The sequence below is a fragment of the Salvia miltiorrhiza genome, chromosome 8 (assembly GCF_028751815.1).
Source record: "Salvia miltiorrhiza cultivar Shanhuang (shh) chromosome 8, IMPLAD_Smil_shh, whole genome shotgun sequence".
Lineage (NCBI taxonomy): Eukaryota > Viridiplantae > Streptophyta > Magnoliopsida > Lamiales > Lamiaceae > Salvia > Salvia miltiorrhiza.
The window spans coordinates 39,805,173-39,813,559 of NC_080394.1; positions in this window are offsets into that span (position 1 = coordinate 39,805,173).

Sequence of the window (8,387 nt, forward strand, 5' to 3'; positions counted from 1 at the left end):
TTTTTATCCTATTTTATTTGCTTTGTTTTGATTGTAGTTTTGTTCTTCATTTTCGTGGGAGTTTGCCTGAATACTACTAGAGTTTACTCGGGATTACTTAGAGTGATTCGTTATAATAGTCCATGTGGATACGATACTCGACTTGCTATTTTCGTGCTACAATTATACTGTTTAGTTGCAGTTTTTGTTGCTAAGAAATTAGTGATCAACTTTTTGGCGCCGTTGCCGGGGACTATTTAGAATTTACTTTAATATTTCTGACTAGGCTTAAGCATTATTTTAGGCGTTTTAAGTTTTAATTTTATTTTTAGTATTTGTTTTCTTGTTTCTTATTTTCGTTTGGTGACTCAGCTGTTGGATAACCGTGAGAAGAAGAAGCAAGCGATGGCTGAGAATTTTGATCTTGAAGCTACGTGGCGTATGATTGCAGAACTGCAGAGGCAACTGAATGAGCAAAGACAAATTAAAGAGGCCAACAGACGTGGGCAGCCTCCTCCACGACCTTCACTACTCGATTACATGTACCAATCTCAAGTTGGGCAATTTGAAGGAGGTGGATGGGGGTCAGCTATGCAGGCAAACACTTTTGAATTGGAGGAGATGACCTCCAATAGCTACCAATTGCCACATGATCGGAGCTCCACAAGGATGATTGTCAATGAGCCTAAGAAGGTGTCACTTGAAGAGATGATGCAGCAGTTGTTGGTGTGAAGAGATGATGCAGCAGTTGTTGGTGCAGATGACTAGTTTCAAAACTACTATTGACAACAAGATGGCCAGTATAGAGACGACTGTGGGTGCCAAGATTGCCAATCTTGAGAATAGCATCGGTGCGAGGATGGCCAGTCTAGAGAATGGTATGGCTAACATGGGGAATAATGTTTCAGCACTGTCCAAGCAGGTACAGATTTTGGAGACGCAAGTTAGCCAAATGGCTAGCCATGTAGTTGCGCAGAACAGGCCTGGACATACCGAAGGTAAGCAGAATGACCAATGCAATGCGATTTTCGATGGCACTGTGTCTCCAGAAGATGAGGAGGCGATTGAATTTTTCCTGGTAAACTGTGAAGAGACGAGCAAGAAGCATGAATCTCTGATTGAGGAACCATACAAAGCTCCTGTTCCACTCAGGGAATACATCCCAAAGGTTCCATCCCCCCGTAGGCTGATGAAAAGGGAGGTGCTTGAAGAGCAATGTGTTGTGAAGCCGAGCAAAAAGGTGGATGCCAATGAAATCAAGCTGGAGATCTCCCATTGCAAGAATGAGAAAAAAGTTGCCAATCCCGAGGAGACAGAGCATAGATGTATAGTGGATTAGCTAGAGAAACTACTTGAAGAATCGGACCGACGTGCACAACCTCAAACTCTCTCACAATTGCAGGATCCCAAGGATAACGAAGAAAAGACAGTTGTTCACACCAAGAAGATGGGGGATGAGGATAAGAAAATCCCGCAGGCAACAGCTGTGGGCACTGAGCTGCCAATGAAGCTACTTTCGAAGAAGAAAGATCCGGGTAGCTTCGCCATTGAGTGCGAGATTGGAGGAGAGCTCTTTCCTGAGGCTCTATGTGATTTAGGGGCTAGTGTCAATGTGATGCTCATCTCTGTTTTCAAGCGGTTAGGAATTGGAGATCTCAAGCCGACCTCGATGGAGATTCAGATGGCAGATAGATCAAGAGTGAAGCCGAGAGGAAAGCTTGAAGACATCTTTGTGAAGGTTGACAAGCTCGTCTTCCCTACGGATTTCTTGGTCCTCGATATTCCTGAAGATACAAATCTGCCGTTGATTCTTGGTCGATCATTCTTAGCTACGGGGCGAGCTATGATAGATGTGCCGAATGGAAGCGTTATCTTTCACGCAACTGATGCACATGAGTCCTCTGTCTCTGTTCGTGTTAGGCGGTCTATCATGTCCGCTACGTTTGATGTTCATTGAGACCATGAGGTATCGTCGAGCTCTAGACGTTAAATTAAGCACTTGTTGGGAGGTAACCCAACTGTTTTTCTTTGTTTTGTTTTTCGTTCTTTTAGTTTCGTTTTGTTTCTTTCTGTTTCGTTGTTTTGTTTGGGGTTTTAGTGCAGTGTTGAGCTTGGAAGATGAGGGAACTCGCGACTTGTCCATATCACCACCGTGGAGCATGTGTTTTCTGTGAGTAGTGACACACATATCATCATCCCTCCAAACTTACTTTCGAACTTATGTTCTGTAATAAGTTTGGGGGAGGGGGTGAGATTAGATATGTGTATCACTTTTATCTTTTTGTTGGCTTTATTATTTTATCCTGCTTGGTTGGTGATGTGTGTTTTTGTTTTGAGATGATTATTGCTCCATTAGATTTCTGGTGAGATGTCAATGCTGATTTATGTGAAGAAAAAAAAAATGGAATTTGATTTTTCTTTGATGATTTGAGCATAATTGGAACTAATTTGCATAATTCTAAAGTAATTTTAACCTTGACTTTTGGACATTGAATAAACCTGTGAGATTTTTAGCCATAACTGTTTATCATACACAGTTTATTCTTTGTTGTGTGTTTTGTCATGCATGTGGTGATCTTCTAGAACTTGCCATGGTTTCTGTGTCGAGGTTGCTGTTGTGCCCAGAATTAGGAGATTATTTTAGGCCATCTTTTGTTAGCCACATTTTATTATCTCAAACACTGTTCTTAACGAAAAAATTATCCTTTGTTATCCTCTTTGAGCCTATTTAGCTTTTATTCTTTAGCCGGATGATAGGGGGTGATGTAGTATATGGGGATCTCTGTGTGGTGAATATCATAGTGGGTCATGAAAAAAGAAGGGATGATTTTTTGCTACTATTTACTCTTATAAGCTCTAGAAAAGTTGTGAAAAAAAGAAAAAAAAATTGTTGAAAAAAAAAAAGAAAAAAAAAGTGTAAAGTCAAGTGTACATTGAGAAATTGGTTAGAAAATCAACTTTGTTTGTTGGAAATAAATGGAGAGCATAAAAGAGTGTTTAGTTCTGTTTTGTGATGATTAAATCCCTTGAGTTGAGTTAATTATGGTGGCATAGTTGGGAGGAAGATGGAATTTATTTCATACTTGTTTTGCGAAGTTATAAGGTGTTAGTGTTCTTAATTTAATTGAGTCAGTTAGCCTATATTTCCCTACCTTAACCAATGTCCCTACATTATAACCCAAAGAAAAATACCTTTTTGATCTTAGTCCTGGCACACTATTAGCGATGGAGATTGTAGACGATTGGCAAGCTTATGGTAAGTGATCTGCATTGCATTGAATTCGATGAGAGTATACACGTCTTATACGTTCCATCAAATTGAGAGTTGTGTGATACACATACCTTGTGAGATTCAATTGTTTGGAATGTCAATATTGATTTTGCTATAGGTTGTGTTTATTGGTGATTTTTATGCTTAATTATTGAGGATTTGAGAATTCTATCATTCTTATTCTTTCGGAGGCATCGATGAGCTAGATTTCTTACCCATTCGTGTTTTTGATTGTGCTCTTCTCATTATTCGAGGACGAACAATGGCTTAAGTTTGGGGGAGTTGATAACACTCATGTTTCTATAGTTTTTATTGTTCATATGATGTCATTTTTATAGGAAATTGAGTGTTGGATGATTGTTTTGTCCTTTTATTGCTTTATCTTGTAAACTATGTTACTTACTCGAACTTTGATGGATTTTACAGGATTTTCGAGATGGAATTTGGAAATATTATCATTAATGGAAGTTGTAGTTCGTCTCAAGAGGAGTTCGTGAGCGCAAACAGATCGTAAATTGGAGTTCGGACGAGAAAGTTATGGCCAAAACAAGAAAGTCGCGCACAGCAGTGAATAGTGTTGACGGAAATTTCCGAATTTTCGGGAATTTTCGGGTTTTTTATATTTTCTCAGTATTTTCGAGTTCTACACTGTATTTATCTCCTATGCCTATATATAGGTCCTTTCCGTGACCTATTAGATACAACTTTTCACATCTCTTCACCTCCTTTCTTTTTCTTTTTCTTTTTTTTTTCAGTTTTCATATATTAGATTTATTTCTGCAGATTCAAGTTGTTCATCCAGAATTTCTTCCGGGTTTTATCTATTTTATTTATTTCAATTGCTTTATTTTATTTATGCTTTTATTTTATTTTTTGATGTCTGGCTAGTTCTTTTATCTGAACCTAGGGTTTGTACAAAGTTGTTTTAATATGTGTGTTTGATTTGTTGATATCAATTTGCCTTCCAACTTGTGATTCATGATTCCTGGTGCCTGTTTTCTTGTGAATTACCTGATCAATAATTTACATGTCTAGCTGTTCAGTTTGAGTCTTGAATGCGATAATTGTTCAGCCGATTCAGGAATGCATGATATAGTGTTAGCCTTGAGTCTTGAATGCGACAGGTGAAGCTATAGGAAGCTATTCTTTGTGTGCTATTTGGAGTTAATTTATTCCTTGGAGTCTTGAATGTGAAAAGGGGTAAATTAATCTATGTTTATAGGTGTTCGTTAGAGAAGCTTGTGAATAATATAGTGATCTTTCATGAGGGTTGGATTAAATTGGTAATTGAATTAATAAATTGAATGCATGTGTTTGAGTAACGATAGTACATCCCTAGCGTCAGAGTCTTTCATTATTTGAGTTTTTATCCTATTTTATTTGCTTTGTTTTAATTTTAGTTTTGTTCTTCATTTTCGTGGGAGTTTGCCTGAATACTACTAGAGTTTACTCGGGATTTCTTAGAGTGATTTGTTATAATAGTCCATGTGGATACGATACTCGACTTGCTGTTTTCGTGCTACAATTATATTGTTTAGTTGCAGTTTTTGTTGCTAATAAATTAGTGATCAGTGATCTACAATACACCATATAATGTACTTATATAGAGACAAAGGACATACATATGCAATCATGAATACAATCAGATAGGAGATTAAATAGTGAACTTAGGAAATATTGTATACAAGCATAAAACGTTCTTGCTTTTAGTATACAAATCCAACAACGGAGCCCTTTCCGCAAGAACATTGCTAAACAGCGTCGACTTGTTGAACACATTGATATCGTTGTATGACCCAAGGACCCCAAAATAAGCATGTTAAATCCACAAATCTTGGGATGCAACCGTCTCGATGATAGGTCACTGACTCGCTGTGATCACCTCGGGTATAAGCTCATTTCCATGCCATTGGACAATAGTGCACGCAATCGAGGCTCCCTATAATTCTGGGAAAGTTGTGCTTTGCCTCGTGCATAGCAACCTGCGACATCCGGTGCTTGACTCAACCCAAAATACCTAAGGGATTGACTCGCAATCGTACGAAGTCGTCCTAGTGTAATAAGCTAACCCAAGTCGTCTTTCAAGGAAGACTAAACAGGGCTCTGATCATGCTACGCACAGAAAACGGGAAATAACCTAAACACTCTAATCAGAAGGTTGGGTCTGACACTCTCTCTCCGGTTATCTAATTCGTAATTAAAATAAAGCATATAAATTTATCCAGGCGAAAGATAGGAAGCAGGTAAAGAAAGCAATAAGACAACATAAAGAACTAGGGTTCTAATCTAACAAACTAAAAATCAATAATTAAATCCAAAATCATAAAGCAACAATTATCTAGGCAAGGAAAATAAACAAGCATCCAAATCTATGGCAAACACTAATCATGATTTTTCCTAAAGAACATGTAAATGAAAAGCGACACAAATTCAACGGAGTATTACTCTAACAAATCAACCAACAATCTAACTATACTAACTAGGCAATAAGATTAACAAAGCATAAATCAATGTTAAATATCATTATCAAAACGTATTCAATTATCTAGGAAAAGAGCAATCAAGAAAGCTTGTAGAATTTGATAAGTCAATAGATAGAACTTACAATTGATTCAAGGAAGCGACGATCTAGCGTAATCCGAGAGTTTCTAATGTGTTTCTCCCTACCAAAACTCTAAGGAAATACAGTAAAAATGGAGCTGGAGGCGGGATGGGTCGACAATGGGGGCAGAAACCCTTAAAAAATGGGTTTTAAACCCTAAAAACGTAACTGCCAGACCGCGCAGACTGCCATGGCCGCCGGACGGTACCGCCGCCTATGCCCTTCGCAGAATGGGTACTGCAATGCGCAGCGTTTTTGTTTTGGTTCGTTCTCCCTCCTTTCAAGTCGGATTTTAGATCCGTTTTTGCCTACGAACTCGTATCGAGACGAACTTCGATTCTATTGAAGACCATTCAACTAAATTCTGACTTCATTTTTGTCCACATATCAATCAATTTGAGCATAAAATCCCGCGACAACAAAATTAGCACAAAAGCTCAAATCAATCAACTCTTGAATGAAAGAGACCAAAATAAAAGTCAATATAGGACGTAAACACCCACAAATTCATCACAAAATAGGGCTAAACAACCCCCCCCCCCCACACTTGATTCTTTGCTTGTCCTCAAGCAAAGTCACGACACAAAATGATAGTTCACAAGAAAACTTCATCACCATTCACATCTCCAACTAATCTAAGTCTCTTAGCCATTTACATTCCTCACGAGATGTTTATTGTTAATATTTTAAGAAGCAACAACCACATGATACAATTCATTTCGATCAGACCCGATTCTCCGCTAGAGGTGAATTTCCTAATGTGATTGCCTTTATAATCAAATCTCATTTTCCTTGAAGATGATAAACAATCAAACCAAATATAATTTTATACATCTTTCTTTTCAAGGTGATGTTATTCCATTCTCAATAGATGGGCCAACTTTCGTGAGATCAACACTTTTGGAGGTAATCCAAAATATTCTCATGTGGTTTTCCATGCTCAAAACTGAAATCAACATCGAGACCAAGGTGTGGTGGAATTGAGTGACTAGCCAAATTTGATGATAAAAGTCAGACTAATGATCAAACTAGAAAAAGACAAAAGTCAAACCTAAAAAATACACTTAATAGACTCAAATGCGCATAAGACGTGACAATAGTTAGCAACACTGAAAGCCAATATTGATGCTGAAAGACAGAAAACACGTGTAACCTAAATTATATTTATATGATCATTTAGATTAGGAACTATTTTTTGTTTACTAGTGTTTTTCCCTTTGAGTTTTCGCCAGAAAGATTTTAACGAGGCTTGGGCCAAATAACTTTACTTTAGACACAATTTTGTACGGAAAAAAAAAAAAGATATTTGTGTTGATAAGGCCAATGCCCTCTACGTCAATGTTATACAGCCCAAAGCAATAGTCAAACTTAATATTAAATCCAAAAATAAGGTGAAGGTCCTCCTTATCAATGTTATAAAACTCGAGAATCAAGTCCAAAAAGATCGAAGAGGCATATTTCTCCCTCAAAGACCAACTTGAAAATAAGAATCAAAGAACCAGATAGAGATCAAAACCTGCACACAAATATATTTCAATTAACAAGTTTTAGATTTGTATATTTTATGAAATAAAATTTGCGTCTACACTTGCTAATGAGTTTTAGTGTGTACGCTGCAAATAAGGACATTATGTTCAAATATAAAAAATTATTCATAATTCTCTTACTCAAATAAAAAAATTATCCCTTACTCTTTGCACAATCAATACATTTCAAGTAAAAATTACTCTCATGTTTTTAGCTCGATTCTCCCCATTTTTACAAATTTGCTGTTTTTAGGCCGGAGCTCTCGAAGTTTCTACTCTTTCCTAGGGCATTGGTTCTCTTTCGGTTCTTGGTTTTTTGTTACATAGACGAGCACTCTTTTTCCTTGCTATGGGGTTTTCCATTGGGTTTTTCCCTAGCAAGGTTTTAACAAGGCTCGGCCCTTAGTCTGCTTGGTTGTACTTTCAAGGGTTTAGGATTGTTTTCTTTTTCTTTTTCTATAAAATTTTTATTTCATTCATTTTTATCTTTCCTTTTTCATAAAAAAATATTTTTTAGTTAATAAAAGAATATTCAATATATATATATATATATATATATATATATATCACATTAAAGATCGTGGAAAAAGCTTTAATTTGATATATAATATGTAAATAATAGATTTAAACTAAGAAATTCATACAAACTAGAAGTTTTAAAATAAAACATTTTTCTCTTATCTCTCTCATTTTTTAAACAATGTAATTTTTATTGTATTTGAATATATTATATATACATGTAATTATTTAATTCATGAAATTCTAATACTTGGTGAAATAAAATCAATATAAACTATTCAAAAGTATATGATTTTTAATATTATAATTTTCTTTAAACATATGTTACAATTTTTATGTTTTAATGATATTCACAATCTTAACTTTGAATCTAAATTAGAAAAGTGATTATAAATGAGCTTGGGTAATAAGTGGGTATTATTATACGAGTTCGGGAGGAGAACGAGTTGTAAAATCATTTTTTTATTACATTTGAGATTGGTATGGGTTT